Source organism: Leucoraja erinacea, unplaced genomic scaffold (genome assembly GCF_028641065.1).
Source record: "Leucoraja erinacea ecotype New England unplaced genomic scaffold, Leri_hhj_1 Leri_1199S, whole genome shotgun sequence".
NCBI classification, from domain to species: domain Eukaryota; kingdom Metazoa; phylum Chordata; class Chondrichthyes; order Rajiformes; family Rajidae; genus Leucoraja; species Leucoraja erinaceus.
Window position 1 is genome coordinate 569 of NW_026575450.1, and position 16,543 is coordinate 17,111.

Here is a 16,543-nt window from a genome sequence, read left to right on the forward strand (position 1 = left end):
CACACTCTGTGAGTGAATGAAGGGCCTGTTTGCACACTCTGTGAGTGAATGAGGGGTTTGTTTGCACACTCTGTGAGTGTACACAGCATGATCTCTAGTGTACAGGGCCTGTTTGCACACTCTGTGAGTGTATGGGGGGCCTGTTTGCACACTCTGTGAGTGAATGAAGGGCTTGTTTGCACACTCTGTGAGTGTATGAGGGGCCTGTTTGCACACTGTGAGTGTACACAGCATGATCTCTAGTGTACAGGCCCTGTTTGCACACACTATCGCTGCACGGTGACTCTGTGACGGGACTGAAGCGTGTCCCCGCCCCTGGCAGATCTATTGGACAGCGGGCCGGGGGGCGGCGCGGGTTTGCCGGCTCTAATAGCCGCTCAGCGGCCGGGGACGGGAAAGCTGGAGCGGGGGCGATGGAGGGGCAGCGACGACCGGGGTGATGGGGACAGGGATGGGGCGGCGGTTCGGCCCGTCGCTGCCGCTGCTGGTGTGGGCCGCGCTGGGTCTGGGTCTGGGTCTGGGTCTGGGCGGCGGGGCGCTGGGCGCGGACAACGGGCTGGCTCGGACACCGGTCATGGGCTGGCTGCACTGGGAGCGCTTCCTCTGTAACATCGACTGCCGAGACGACCCACACAACTGCATCAGGTGAGGGAGGGAGCGCCGCGGGTGGGTGGGGGTTAAACTGACTCACCTGTCCACATTAGTTCCGCGTCTCCACCTTCACCAGACTGATTCCTGGGATGTCAGGATTTTCATATGAAGAAAGACTGGATAGACTCGGCTTGTACTCGCTAGAATTTAGAAGATTGAGGGGGGGATCTTATAGAAACTTACAAAATTCTTAAGGGGTTGGACAGGCTAGATGCAGGAAGATTGTTCCCGATGTTGGGGAAGTCCAGGACAAGGGGTCACAGCTTAAGGATAAGGGGGAAATCTTTTAAAACCGAGATGAGAAAAACTTTTTTCACACAGAGAGTGGTGAATCTCTGGAACTCTCTGCCACAGAGGGTAGTTGAGGCCAGTTCATTGGCTATATTTAAGAGGGAGTTAGATGTGGCCCTTGTGGCTAAGGGGATCAGGGGGTATGGAGAGAAGGCAGGTACGGGATACTGAGTTGGATGATCCGCCATGATCATATTGAATGGTGGTGCAGGCTCGAAGGTCACATTTCATAGAAACATAGAAACATAGAAATTAGGTGCAGGAGTAGGCCATTCGGCCCTTCGAGCCTGCACCACCATGGTATCAATGGAGCGAAGGAAATAGGCGACGTTTCGGCCCAAAACGTTGCCCGTTCCCCTCGCTCCACAGATGCTGCTGCACCCGCTGAGTTTCACCAGCACTTTTGACATCTAGTCCTGCCTCAGAAATCCGGGCCGGGTTTTGTCAACAACCGATCTACCTGTCAGTGAAACTCCGTTCCAGTGGCTGATCCGGGCCGGCTTTTTCAATAGTCAAGAGTCAGTTTAATTGTCATTTGGACCCTTGAGGTCCAAATGAAAATACCGTTTCTTTAAATCTGCAGCCATACATTACACACAAATAGACCCCAGACACAACACAAATTTACATAAACATCCATCACATAGCTGTGATGGAAGGCCAAATAAACTTATCTCTATCACTCCACTGCACTCCCCCCCCCCCCCCCCCCCCCCCGATGTCAAAGTCAAAGCCCCCGGCTGGCGATGGCGATTTGTCCCTGCGTGGCCATTAATAGCCACGCCGGGGGTGGTGCGAGGGTCTCTCACCGGGTCTTGGTGTTAGAGACCCCGGGTGTGCGCTCGCAGAGTCCCGCGGCCATTCCAGCTGCGCGCGTGGGCAGTGATGTAAGGCCCCGCTCCAGGAGCTCTTCAACCCCGCAACTCGGGCGGGAGAAGTCGCCGTTTCAGGAGCCCTGAAAAGCGGTCTCCCTCCAGGGACCCCGCGGGCTCCCGGGTGCCGCCGTCCGCAGACCCTGCAAGTTGCAGCCTCCGCATCAGCAGCGGTTATCTTAGCAGCAGCGGCAGCAGCAGCGCTCCTCCACCGCTCCACCCGCTCCGGTCTCGGCCAGCTCCGCGACGGTGAGGTGAGTCGGCACCAGAGTCCCCGGCTTCTTCTGTTGGAGGCCGCTCCTCGTTGCAGCCCCAACGACAACTGAGACCCGACGAGAAAAGGTCGGGTCTCCAGTGCAGGGAGAGATTTAAAAGTTACCCCCTCCCTCCCACCCCACCCCCACCCCCCCACACACCACACCCCAACATAAAATACAACAAAAACTACATGAAAAACACAGACAAAAAATAATAAAAACGCGGACAGGCTGCAGAGGCCGCTGCTGACCAGAGTCGCGCCGCCTTCCGGAAAAAAAAAAAAAAAAAAAAAAAAACAAACAAAAAAAAAAAAGCTTTTGAGCTTTTGTCGGGGGCTCTGCAACTTTGTGAATGAAGGAAGTGCAGGCGCTGGTTTACACTGAAGATAAACACAGAGTGCTGGAGTAACTCAGTGGGACAGCAGCAGCAGCAGCAGCAGCTCTGTGGAGAGAGGAGCAATGGGTGAGGTTTCCAGGTCCACACCCTTCCTCAGTCTGGTTAGGGACAGATATAGACGGTGGTGTGTAGAGAGATAGAGAATATGATGGGAGTTGGGTTTGTGGGGGAGGGGGGTGGGTTGGTGGTGGGGTGAGGGGGTGTGGTGGTGAGGTGGGGGTGGGGTGGGTGGTGAGGGAGGGGGTTGTGGTGTGGGTATTGAGGGTGGGGTGGGGGGAGGGGAGTGGGGTGGGTTGGGTATTGAGGGTGGGGGTGGGGTGGGCGGTGAGGGAGGTCTTGACTACATCCACAACTCTGCAATTTCATGGATGGAGCTGTTCCGAAACCGTGCTGTGATGATGCATCCGGACAAGATGCTTTCCATGGTGGTGCATCTGTAGAAGTTGGTGAGACAGAGTTCAGGACAAGGTGTAGATGGAGTTGATGGAAGGGAGGTTGGTTTGTGTGATGGACGTGTGGCTGAGTCTCTGTACCCCAGGGGGGGGGTGTGTGTGTGTGTGTGTGTGTGTGTGTGTGTGTGTGTGTGTGTGTGTGTGTGTGTGTGTGTGTGTGTGTGTGTGTGTGTGTGTGTGTGTGTGTGTGTGTGTGGTGTGTGTGTGGGTGTGTGTGTGTGTGTGTGTGTGTGTGTGTGTGTGTGCGTCATGACCCATGGGGGGTCTTGCCCCCCCCCAGTGAGCGGCTGTACATGCAGATGGCGGACGTGATGGCGGCGGAGGGCTGGAAGGAGGCAGGTTACGAGTACGTTTGTATCGACGATTGCTGGCTCGCCCCCACCCGCGACTCCCAGCACCGCCTGCAGGCCGATCCACGCCGCTTCCCCGGGGGCATCAAGCGACTGGCAGACTACGTGAGTACCCCTACACCCCCCTCCCCTCCCCCTCCCCTCCACCCCCACCACTCCCCCTCCACACCCTCCACCCTCACCCCCTCCCCCTCCCTCTCCCCCTCCAATCCCCCCTCTTTCTCCCCCCCACCGCATCCCGGGGGCATTTTCAAGCGACTGGCAGACTACGTGAGTACCCCTACACCCCCCTCCCCTCCACACCCCCCTATACCCCCCCTCTCCCCTCCCCACCCCTCCACACCCCCCCTCCTCTCCCCCTCCCTCCCCCCCCCTCCCCCCCCCCCCCCCCCCCCCCCTCCCCCCCCTCCCCCCCCTCCCCCCTCCCCTCCCCCCCCCCCCCTCCCTCTCCCCTCCCCTCCCCCTCCCCACCCTCCACCACACCCCCTCCCCCCCACCGCATCCCGGGGGCATCAAGAGGCTGGCAGGCTACGTGAGTACCCCCACTATCATCCCCCCCTCCCCTTCCACTCCGCCCCCCACCCCTCATCCCCCCCCCCCCCCTGCGTGCAGCTGCTGACCGCCTGTGTCTCAGGTCCACTCCCAGGGGCTGAAGTTGGGCATCTACCAGGACGTGGGCACCCACACGTGTGCCGGTTACCCCGGCAGCTTCGGCCACTACCAGCTCGACGCCGACACCTTCGCACAGTGGGGGTCGACCTGCTCAAGTTCGACGGCTGCAACTTCATCACCCTGGACCAGCTGATCGACGGTGAGGGGGGGGGAGAGGAGTGAGGGGTGATGGGGGGAGTGTGGGGTGGGGTTGGGGGCAGTGGGTGGTGTTGTGGGGGGTGATGGGGCCAGTGGGGGGGTAAGGGGGGAAGAGGGGAGGGGAGGAGGGGGGGGGGTTACGGCCGGGGGCTGAGAGCACACTGGGGAGGGGAGTGGTGGGGGAGAGAGGGCCCCTCCCCCGGTGCTGTTGGGGGGTGTGTGGGGGGAGGTGGTCGCGGGTTGGCCCACCACTGCTCCGGGCTGGTGGGGGGGGGGGGGGTCTGTGGCCCCGGGCCCTGTGGGGTCGGCCCCCCACTCCATGGTGGGGTGGGGGGGGGGGGGTGAGGGGGGGGGGGGGGGCGAGGCAGCTTAACCTGCTCTGCACGCTGTGTCCACAGGCTACAGGAACATGTCTGTGGCCCTGAACCAGACTGGGCGCCACATCGTCTACTCCTGTGAGTGGCCCTTCTACCTGTGGCCCTATGTAAAGGTAGGGGGACCCTCCCTCACCCCACTTCCCTCACCCCCCTCCCCACTCTCCCCTCATCCCCCTCCCTCCCCTCATCCCCCCTCCCCCTCCTCATCCCCACCCTCCCCCTCCCCCCCCCCCACCCCCATAGCATGGAAACAGGCCCTTCCTCACCCCGACCAACATGCCCTGTCTACACTAGTCCCACCCCGACCAACATGCCCCATCTACACTAGTCCCACCCCGACCAACATGCCCCCTCTACACTAGTCCCACCCCGACCAACATGCCCCCTCTACACTAGTCCCACCCCGACCAACATGCCCCATCTACACTAGTCCCACCCCGACCAACATGCCCCATCTACACTAGTCCCACCCCGACCAACATGCCCCATCTACACTAGTCCCACCCCCCGACCAACATGCCCCATCTACACCCGTCCCACCCCGACACGCACGTCGCATCTACACTAGTCCCACCCCGACCAACATGCCCCATCTACACTAGTCCCACCCCGACCAACATGCCCCATCTACACTATCTCCCAGTCCCAGCCGACCAACATGCCCCATCTACACTAGTCCCACCCCGACCAACATGCCCCATCTACACTAGTCCCACCACCCCGACCAACATGCCCCATCTACACTAGTCCCACCCCGACCAACATGCCCCATCTACACTAGTCCCACCCCGACCAACATGCCCCCGTCTACACTAGTCCCCACCCCGACCAACATGCCCCATCTACACTCGTCCCACCCCGACCAACGTGCCCCGTCTACACTAGTCCCACCCCCACCAACATGCCCCGTCTACACTCGTCCCACCCCGACCAACATGCCCCATCTACACTAGTCCCCACCCCGACCAACATGCCCCGTCTACACTAGTCCCACCCCGACCGTCTACACTAGTCCCACCCCGACCAACGTGCCCCGTCTACACTAGTCCCAACCCCGACCAACATGCCCCATCTACACTAGTCCCACCCCGACCAACGTGCCCCATCTACACTAGTCCCACCCCGACCAACATGCCCCATCTACACTAGTCCCACCCCGACCAACGTGCCCCATCTACACTAGTCCCACCCCGACCAACATGCCCCGTCTACACTAGTCCCACCCCGACCAACATGCCCCATCTACACTAGTCCCACCCCCCGACCAACATGCCCCGTCTACACTAGTCCCACCCCGACCCAACATGCCCCGTCTACACTAGTCCCACCCCGACCAACATGCCCCGTCTACACTAGCCCAACATGCCCTGTCTACACTAGCCCAACATGCCCCGTCTACACTAGTCCCACCCCGACCAACATGCCCCGTCTACACTAGTCCCACCCCGACCAACATGCCCCTTCTACACTAGTCCCACCCCGACCAACATGCCCCAGTCAACACTTGTCCCACCCCGACCATCATGCCATATCTAAACTAGTCCCACCCGACCAACATTCCCCATCTACACTAGTCCCAACACTACATGCCCCACCCATGACCAACATTGGCCCCATCTACACTAGTCCCACCCCGACCAACATTCCCCCTCTACACTAGTCCCACCCCGACCAACATGCCCCATCTACACTAGTCCCACCCCGACCAACATGCCCCATCTACACTAGTCCCCACCCCCGACCAACATGCCCGTCTACACTAGTCCCACCCCGACCAACATGCCCCATCTACACTAGTCCCCACCCCGACCAACATGCCCCATCTACACTAGTCCCACCCCGACCACCATGCCCCATCTACACTAGTCCCACCCCGACCAACATGCCCCATCTACACTAGTCCCACCCCGACCAACATGCCCCGTCTACACTAGTCCCGCCCCGCCCAACATGCCCCGTCTACACTAGTCCCACCCCGACCAACATGACCCATCTACACTAGTCCCACCCCGGTGGGGGAGGGGAGATGAGACGGGAGGGGATGCGGGGGCGAGGAGAGGGGGCATGGGGAGAGGGGAGGGTAGTGAGGGGGGTTGAGAGTCCCAGTGAGGAGGTGAGGAGGTGAGGGGAGGGAGCGTGGGGAGAGGGAGGGTAGTGAGGGGGTTTTGAGAGGCAGTGGAGGAGGCAAGGGAGGGAGCGTGGGGAGAGGGGAGGGTTGTGAGGGGGGTTGAGAGAGGAGTGAGGAGAGGGGGCATGAGGAGAAGGAGAGGGGGGGGGAGGAGAGTGGGAAGAGGAGAGGGGTGGGTAGTGAGGGGGGTTGAGAGGCAGTGAGGAGGTGAGGGGAGGGAGCGTGGGCAGAGGGGGGGTAGGGTAGGGAGGGGGGTTGAGGGAGGTGAAGATGGGGGAGGGGAGCGTGGGGAGAGGGAAGGGTAGTGGTGGGGGGGTTGAGAGGCGAGGGGAGGGGCGCGGGGGGGAGAGGGGAGGGTAGTGAGTGAGGGGGTTGAGAGGCGAGGGGAGGGAGCGTGGGGAGAGGGAAGGGTAGTGAGGGGGGTTGAGAGGGGGAGTGAGAGGGAGGGGAGCGAGGGGGGGGGGGAGGGTAGTGAGAGGGGTTGAGAGGCAGTGAGGAGGCGAGGGGAGGGAGCGTGGGGGGAGGGGAGGGTAGTAGTGGGGGTTTGAGAGAGGAGTGAGGAGGTGAGGGGAGGGAGCGTGGGGAGAGGGGAGGGTAGGGTTGGGGGGGTTGAGAGAGGAGTGAGGAGAGGGGGCGTGGAGAGAGGGGGGAGGGGAGTGGAGGGGGGTTGAGAGGCAGTGAGGAGGTGAGGGGAGGGGAGGTGGGGAGAGGGGAGGGTAGTGAGGGGGGTGAGAGGCAGTGAGGAGGTGAGGGGAGGGAGGGGGGGGGAGGAGGGCGAGGGGAGGGGGGGGGAGGGGAGAGGGGTGGGTAGTGAGGGGGGTTGAGAGGCAGTGAGGAGAGTGAGGGGAGGGAGGAGCGTGGGGAGAGGGGGGAGGGTAGTGAGGGGGGTTGAGAGGGGGGAGAGGAGAGGGGGGAGGGGAGTGAGGGGGGGTTGAGAGAGGGAGTGAGGGGGTGAGGAGGAGGGAGCGTGGGGAGCGAGGGCGGTGGAGAGGGGGGCAGGGAGGAGAGGGAAGGGTAGTGAGGGGGGTTGAGAGAGGAGTGAGGAGTGAGGGGGAGGGAGCGTGGGGAGAGGGGAGGGTAGTGAGGGGGGTTGAGGAGAGGAGTGAGGAGGTGAGGGGAGGGAGCGTGGGGAGAGGGGAGGGTAGTGAGGGGGGTTGAGAGAGAGGAGGTGAGGAGTGAGGGGGAGGGAGCGTGGGAGAGGGGAGGGTAGTGAGGGGGGGGTGAGAGGAGTTGAGGAGGTGAGGGGGAGGGAGCGTGGGGAGAGGGGAGGGTAGTGAGGGGGTTTGAGAGAGGAGAGTGAGGGAGGGAGGGCGTGGAGAGAGGGGAGGGGAGTGAGGGGGGGGTTGAGAGGCAGTGAGGAGGGAGGGGAGGGAGCGAGGGGAGAGGGGAGGGTAGTGAGGAGGGGGTTGAGAGAGAGGGGGAGGTGGGGGAGGGAGCGGTGGGGAGAGAGGGTGGAGGGGAGTGGGGGGGAGGGGGGGTGGGGTGGGTAGTGAGGGGGGTTGAGAGGCAGTGAGGAGGGTGGGAGGGGGGGAGGCGTGGGGGAGAGGGGGGGGAGGGTAGTGAGGGGGGTTGAGAGGAGGGGGCGAGGGGAGGGGGGAGGGGAGTGAGGGGGGGTTGAGAGTTGGAGGGAGGAGAGGGGGGGTGACCCGGAGGAGGGGAGAGGGAGGAGGGGGGTTGGATAGGGAGGGAGGAGGGGAGGAGGAGGGGAGGGGGAGGGGAGAGAGGAGGGGAGGGGAGGAGAGGGAGGGGGTTGAGAGAGGAGGAGGGGGAGGGGGTGTGGGAGAGAGGGGAGGGTAGTGAGGGGGGTTGAGAGAGGAGTGAGGAGAGGGGGCGTGGGAGAGAGGGGAGGGTAGTGAGGGGGGTTGAGAGGAGGAGAGTGAGGAGAGGGGGCGTGGAGAGAGGGGAGGAGGGGAGTGAGGGGGGTTGAGAGAGGAGTGAGGAGAGGGGGCGTGGAGAGAGAGGGAGGGGGAGTGAGGGGGGGTTGAGAAGGGAGTGTGTGATCTGTCTATGCCCCCCCCAGCCCAACTACAACGGACATCAGGATCCATTGTAACCAGTGGAGGAAACTATGGGGACATCAGTGACTCGTGGGGATCTCTGGCCCACATCATCGACTGGACAGCTGACCACCAGAGCACGCTGGTGCCCCGCGGCCGGGCCTGGCGGCTGGAATGACCCCGACATGGTGAGTGGGCATGAGGGAGGGGCATCTGATTTTTCTCCCCTCCCCCCAGCTCCCCCTTGCTGATCTGTCCCCTCTCCTGATCCACCACACCGTCGCCTACCTGTGACCCCCCCCCCGACTCCTGTGACCCCCCACCCCTGTGACCCCCGACCCCGTATGTACCCCCGACCTCTGTTACGCCCCGACTCCTGTGACCCGTTACCCCCCCCGACCCCAGTTACCCCCTGACCTGTCCCCCCCCCGACCCGTGACCCACCCCCTACCCCAGTGACCCCGACCCCTGTGACCCCCTGACCCAGTTACCACCCCCCGACCCCTGTGACCCCAGTTACCCCCTGACCCCTTGTGACCCCAGTGCCCCAGTACCCCCCTGACCCCAGTTACCCCCTGACCCCCCCGACCCCCAGTTACCCCCTGACCCCTGTGACCCCAGTTACCCCCTGGACCCCTGTGACCCCAGTTACCCCCTGACCCCTGTGACCCCAGTTACCCCCCTGACCCCTGTGACCCCAGTTACCCCCGTGACCCCAGTTACCCCCCGACCCCAGTTACCCCCCGAACCTGTGACCCCAGTTACCCCCCCGACCCCTGTGACCCCAGTTACCCCCTGACCCCTGTGACCCCCCCCATGTAAAACCCCATTGCCCGTTTGCCTGCAGCTGATCATCGGCAACTTTGGGCTGAGCATGGAGCAGCAGGTGACACAGATGGCTCTGTGGGCTGTCATGGCCGCCCCTCTCCTCATGTCCAACGATCTGCGGCTCATCGACCCCGGTCTAAATCCCTGCTCCAGAACCGGTATGTCATCGCCATCAACCAGGACCCGCTGGGGGTACAGGGCCAGCGCGTCAGCAAGGTGAGGTATACTCCCCCCTTTATCCCAGTCGCACACGCCCCCACACCCCCCAGTCGCACACCACCCACCCAACCCACCCCCTCCCCCCCCCCAACCCCACCCCCCAAGGCCATTCAGCCCTTCGATCCAGCACCGCCATTCAATGTGATCATGGATCCATATCCCCTGACTCCACTATCTTTAAGAGCCCTATTTAGCTCCTTCTTGAAAGTATCCAGAGAACCGGCCTCCACCGCCCTCTGAGGCAGAGAATTCCAGACTCACCACTCGCTGTGAAAAAAAGTTTCCTCGTCTCTGTTCTAAAGGGCTTACTCCGTATTCTTAAACTGTGGCCCCTGGTTCTGGACTCACCCAACATCGGGAATATGTTTCCTGCCTCTAGGTGGATGGGAAATTATAAATGGACTGGACAAGCTAGATGCAGGAAAAATGTTCCCAATGTTGGGCGAGTCCAGAACCAGGGGCCACAGTCTTAGAATAAAGGGGAGGTCATTTAAGACTGAGGTGAGAAAAACCTTTTTAACCCATAGTTGTGAATTTGTGGAATTCCCTGCCCCAGAGGGCAGTGGAGGCCAAGTCACTGGATGGATTTAAGAGCGAGTTAGATAGAGCTCTAGGGGCTAGTGGAGTCAAGGGATATGGGGAGAAGGCAGGCACTGGTTATTGATAGGGGACGACCAGCCATGATCACAATGAATGGCGGTGCTGGCTCGAAGGGCCGAATGGCCTCCTCCTGCACCTATTTTGTATGTTTCTACGTCTGTGACCCACTGGGCTAGACTCTCCCCACCGTGAGTGAGCTGGGCAGCGGATGGGAACACGCCTGTGACTCTCTGGGTTACTCTCCTCTGTCGTATGTGGGTGAGTGGGCGGTGGATGTGACCCCGGTCTGACTGTGTGACCTTTGCCCTGCAGCAAGGTAACTTTGAGTTGTGGTCGCGGCCACTGTCCGGCGGTGGCTTTGCCTACGCCGTGGTCAACCGGGCGGAGATCGGCGGGCCGCAGAAGTTCTCGGTGGTGATGTTCGGGCTGGACGAAGGCAAGGCCTGTCAGGAGAGGTGTCTGGTCACTCAGATCCTGCCCACCTTCCAGTTCCGTGGAATCAAGGCCTTGACCTCGGTGGTCGAGCTGTGGGTGAATCCCACCGGCACTGTCCTCTTCACAGTCTTCCCCCACAGCCCCCAGCCCCAGCTACTGCACAGCCCCCGGCAACACGGCTCCAGGATGTGATAGCCCTGCGCCCATGCATCCTGCACCTGTGTCAACCACTGCAGCCCATCAGTGACCATCGATGCATGGTGCAGCAACAGTAACTGTGTTAACCCTTCACACGCCACCACCTGGCCATTTCCCTGGTACAGTGGTCGTATCTGGGGATTATATCTCCCACCCCAGGGACAAGCTTTGTAATTGGTGTCACAATCTGGGATGTGAATATGATTGATCGCAGGATCCAGAATCAGTGTTAATTTGATAGCAAAAACCGCTCTTTATTGACGGTAGAATCAGAAGCATGATTTGTAACGTTACATGTGGGGGGCACGCGTGTGCTCTGAGTCAGACCACCATGGCGTCGGGTACAGGTACATTCTGGGCTCGGGAACAGGCCATTCAGCTCATCTTGCCTATGCTATCCCATTGGGGCTCTATCCCATCCCAGGGTTGGTTAGTTTGGTGTCACATGTACCGAGGTAGTGAACAGCTGTTGGTGATTCTAGAGCAGGTCTGGACACTTGTAACCAGCCGGTGACTGCCTGCACTGCTCCCCGGCAGTGTTACTGGTGCTCCCTGGATGTGGAAGGTCCCTCTGGTTTTATCTATCTCTGCAGTAACCTGTTCCTGGAGGGGGTCCATGTGTGTGGGGGGGGGGGGGGTCAGGGCTTGACCGGCTCCCGACTACTTTCCCCGCACATTTGTTGATGTTGGGGGGAGGCAGCCGGTGACCGCATGTAAATGCCCCATCTCCCCCCCCCCCCCGCCACCACAGTGCTCGCTGCCCCGACACCAAGAGCAGCCACTTATTGATGAGGGTGATTTATCGATGATCAGTTGTCACTTAATGTATTTTTTTAAAAATGAACAATGTTTTGTAAATGATTTGCAGTGACTGTTTGAGAGAAAAATGTCCATTCTCACACAGAACATATACTAGCAGGAGCAGGCCATTCAGCCCTCATGCTCTCTTCTGTTCAGCAAGGACCATATAAGATCTAATAAATGTTTTATTGACTTTATATTCTTGTCTTGAGTTTTATTTGCCAGTGGGTTGTTACCTCAGACAATTTATTTTCCCTTCCAGTGGATGGAGTGATCTGTCCACTCTCCTGTTGGGCTGTGTAGGAACCATTCCTGCCCAAGGTGGGGTGCGTGTGTGTGTGTTACACAGACTCTGGTCTCAATACAACCCATTCATCCGACACTCGGCCTTTACTGGATGTTGCCCCAATTAAAGCCGCAACCTGCTTTTCATGTTACACAGTAGAGCTGTTCAATACTGTAGTGGCCATTTAGTTTCACTCAGTATGTTATTGTATTGTATTCAAATTTATTGTCTTCCTGTCACATTCCAAATGCTCCTTAGAACTAATTCTGCCCTCAGTGACTTCAATCAAGTCTACTCCTCCATTCAATCATGGCTGATCTATCTTTCCCTCTTAACCCCATTCTCCCGCCTTCTCCCCGTAACCCCCCGACACCTGCACTAATCAAGAATCTATCTATCTCTGCCTTAGAAATATCCACTGACAAGCCTCCACAGCCGTCTGTGGCAAAGAATTCCAGATTCACCGCCCTCTGACTAAAGACATTTCTCTTCATCTCCCTTAATTCTGATTAAATTATTCCTGATTTCTGGATGTCAGAACTGCAAATGTATTGGATTTTATTTTAGCCCAGGGGCGTGAAACAACTGCTCTCTGGGTGATGCGGGAAATTAGCAAGTGGCTCCGCTCTCATCTGATCTCAGATACGGTCCATATAGCAGTGAGGCTGACACGTACGTGGCCAGTTTACTACTGAGGGACTTGTTCTTGCATATGGCGTGCACAGCCTAAAGTTGTAAAACAACTTGTTCTATTTGATTGTGCATGCCGGGTTGATTGCATTTGTCGAAACAGGGCGGACCACGTGAAGACTGCAATCTCCCAACCCCTACTGAGGGCAACATACACTGACTCTTGGATAAAGCAAGACTTGTGACTGCTATTATTTTCCAAGTATTGTACACAATAAAGATGGTAATCTAGAATCATGTTGCATGGACAATGAATCCTGTGGAAGCACACCTTAGCTATCAAGGTTTAAGTTTAGTTTAAGTTTGAAGCCACAACATAGAAACAGACCCTTCGGCCCATCGAGTCCATGCCGACCATCAATCATGCGTTTACACTAGTTCTATGTTGTCCCACTTTCCCATCCACTTCTCACTCGGGACAATTTTACACAGGGCCAATTAACCTACAAACCCGCACAGGAAACCGGAGCACCCGGAGGAAACCTGAGCAGTCACAAGGGCAACGTGCAAACTCCACACAGACAGCACCCGAGGTCAGGATTGAACCCGGATCTCCGGTGCTGTGAGATAGTGGGTCTACCCGCTGTGCCACTGTGCTGACCAGCCCCCTGCCAACCCTGTCACTGATATCACCTTGCCACCTCTGTCAGCCGCAGACCCCTGGTACTCCTGGTCCAGGTACAGACGTCGGTGCAGACATGTTCGGCATGATGAGGCCTCAGCTTTGCATTTCACCCGAGTTATCCTCCGGGCTTCATTAACAAAACCGGTTCAGCCAGCAGCACGTTACACTGCCAAGTGACACCATTTACATCTTTCAAATGCAAAGCTGCACCAGTAACATCATCCTTGCCCAATGCAGGCGTTGTTGCAACAGACGCCTGCAGCGAGACCTCTCCCGCACACTCGCTCCTCCAACACATGGGCATCTGAAGACGGGCAGCCCACCTCATTGTGTGGATACTGACAGCAGTAATGCAGGGCAGATATGTAGCAGGCAGTCATGCAGGAAGCAGTCATGCAGGAAGCAGTAACGCAAGGGGCTGCAATGCAGGGGGCTGTATTGCAATAAGGAGAATGTTGGAGGTGATTTTGCAGAAAGCAGTAATGCTGTGGCAGTGATGCATGAGGCAGAAATGCAGGAGAAGGTGGTGCTGGAGGCAGTTGTGCAGGCAGCTGTAATGCAGCAGTTGGTACTGGGTGTGAGAGCAGGCTCTATGTTTCAAAGTAAAGACTGTCGGCCTGACCAACTTCAAACCAAAGATCATCGAGCTTGAAACTGAGATTATCAACATTAACATGAGAAAATGAGGCCCCAAAAATGTGACTGACAATAGACAATAGGTGCAGGAGTAGGCCATTCAGCCCTTCGAGCCTGCACCGCCATTCAATATGATCATGGCTGATCATCCAACTCAGTATCCTGTTCCTGCCTTCTCTCCATACCCCCTGATCCCTTTAGCCCCAAGGGCCACATCTAACTCCCTCTTAAATATAGCCAATGAACTGGCCTCAACTACCTTCTGCGGGAGAGAATTACACAGATTCACCACTCTCTGTGTGAAAAATGTTTTTCTCATCTCGGTCCTAAAGGATTTCCCCTTTATCCTTAAGCTGTGACCCCTTGTTCTGGACTTCCCTAACATCGGGAGCAATCTTCCTGCATCTAGCCTGTCCAATCCCTTAAGAATTTTGTAAGTTTCTATAAGATCCCCTCTCAATCTTCTAAATTCTAGCGAGTACAAGCCAAGTCTATCCAGTCTTTCTTCATATGAAAGTCCTGACATCCCAGGAATCAGTCTGGTGAACCTTCTCTGCACTCCCTCTATGGCAAGAATGTCTTTCCTCAAATTAGGAGACCAAAACTGTACACAATACTCCAGGTTTGTACATCAGTGACTCTGTACGTGGCCCCACTCCCCAAACATGTCCATACAGGCAAGCAATGCCCGAGCCGTGACCTTCCCCCCACAATCCCCTGGGATTCTGACCTTCCCCCCACAATCCCCTGGGACTCTGACCTTCCCCCCACACTCCCCCGGGACACTGACCTTCCCCCCACAATCCCCTGGGACTCTGACCTTCCCCCCACAATCCCCTGGGATTCTGTCCTTCCCCCCACCCTCCCCTGGGATTCTGACCTCCCCCCCACACTCCCCTGGGATTCTGACCTTCCCCCCACAATCCCCTGGGATTCTGACCTCCCCCCCACAATCCCTTGGGACTCTGACCTCCCCCCCCCCACAATCCCCTGGGACTCTGACCTCTTCCCCCACAATCCCCTGGGACTCTGACCTTCCTCCCACAATCCCCTGGGACTCTGACCTTCCCCCCCACAATCCTTGGGACTCTGACCTCTCTCCCCACAATCCCCTGGGACTCTGACCTTCCCCCACAATCCCCTGGGACTCTGACCTTCCCCCCACAATCCCTTGGGACTCTGACCTTCCCCCCACAATCCCCCTGGCCGTGACCTTCTCCCCACAATCCCCCTGGCCGTGACCTTCTCCTGGGTCGTGACCTTCTGGGTGTCATGGTTCACCAGTCATTGATTGAAAGTCGGCACGGTACATACAGGGAACACGTCTTAATCTTCACAGATGGATCAAAGGACCCAGTAGCTGAAACAACAGGGGCGGCTGTGGTGGTCCAGGGGATGAATGTTGAGCTTTACAAAAGAACAAATAACTATTTGACAGTATATACAGAGGAACTGTACGCTATTTTGATGGCAGTTCGGTGGATGGAACAGATGCAACCATGTACAGTAGTAATATGTAGCGACTCATTATCTGCAATCCAGAGTATTGGGTCTGGTGCATCCCATAGGCGGCCTGACTTAGTTTATGAAATCCTGCTACTATTAAGCCAAGTGACAAGGAGGGGCAGTGACGTGACTTTGTTGTGGGTCCCAGCACACATTGGTGTTCTAGGGAATGAAAAGGAGGATAAATTGGCAAAGGAGGCTGTAAAAAAAAGAACATAGAGGTAAACTTACAACTATCCAAATCTGAAGGAAAACACATTGTGTGGAAGAAAATAAATCAGGAATGGCAACAATACTGGGAACAGGAGACAAAGGGGAGACACCTCTATTCGCTACAAAACAGAGTGGGCATTACAGCAAGAGGGGGGAACAGGAGAGAACAGGTAGTATTAACAAGATTGAGGATAGGACACACTCACCCTGAACAGCACATTTAAAAATATGGGGGGAAAAACACCCTACTGGTTGTGTGTGAGGAATGCCATCAACCAGAAACAGTTCAGCATGCCCTAGTGGCACGTAGGAGATATGAGACAGAAAGAGGATTTATGATCATTGAAATTAGGAAAATTGGATTGACAGAAATATCAGTAAAGAACAATCTAGAGTGTGGAGGGAAAGGAAAAGGAATAAAGTTGTTGGTTGATTTCTTGAGGGCCTCTGGGCTTATAAAAATGATCTAATGTAAAGATAGCATCATCAAAGACCCACACCATCCTGGCCACACACTCATCTCCCTGTTACCTTCAGGTAGAAGGTACAGGAACCTCAAGACTGCAACAACCAGGTTCAGGAATAGCTACTTCCCCTCAGCCATCAGGCTATTAAATCTGGCTCGGACAAAACTCTGATTATTAATAACCACTTTCTGTTATTTGCACTTTAGCAGTTTATTTATTCATGTGTGTATATATTTATCTTATGGTATATGGACACATTTATCTGTTTTGTAGTAAATACCTACTATTTTCCGTGTGTTGAAGCAAAGCAAGAATTTCATTGTCCTGTACAGGGACACATGACAATAAACTCACTTGAACTTGAACTTGACATGAGTACTGTGGAATGAAGCCAGAAGGTGGCAGCAATGCAACATTGCGGATGCTGGCTGCCGTAAAACTCCAAAGAAGAAGAAGA

At 57.3% G+C, this 16,543-nt stretch overlaps 1 pseudogene; it reads left to right on the top strand.

Moving 5' to 3' along the window:
- Nucleotides 1–439: 439 nt before the first annotated feature.
- On the top strand, nucleotides 440–11,860 carry LOC129715475 (alpha-galactosidase A-like; annotated as a pseudogene).
- Nucleotides 11,861–16,543: the final 4,683 nt, after the last annotated feature.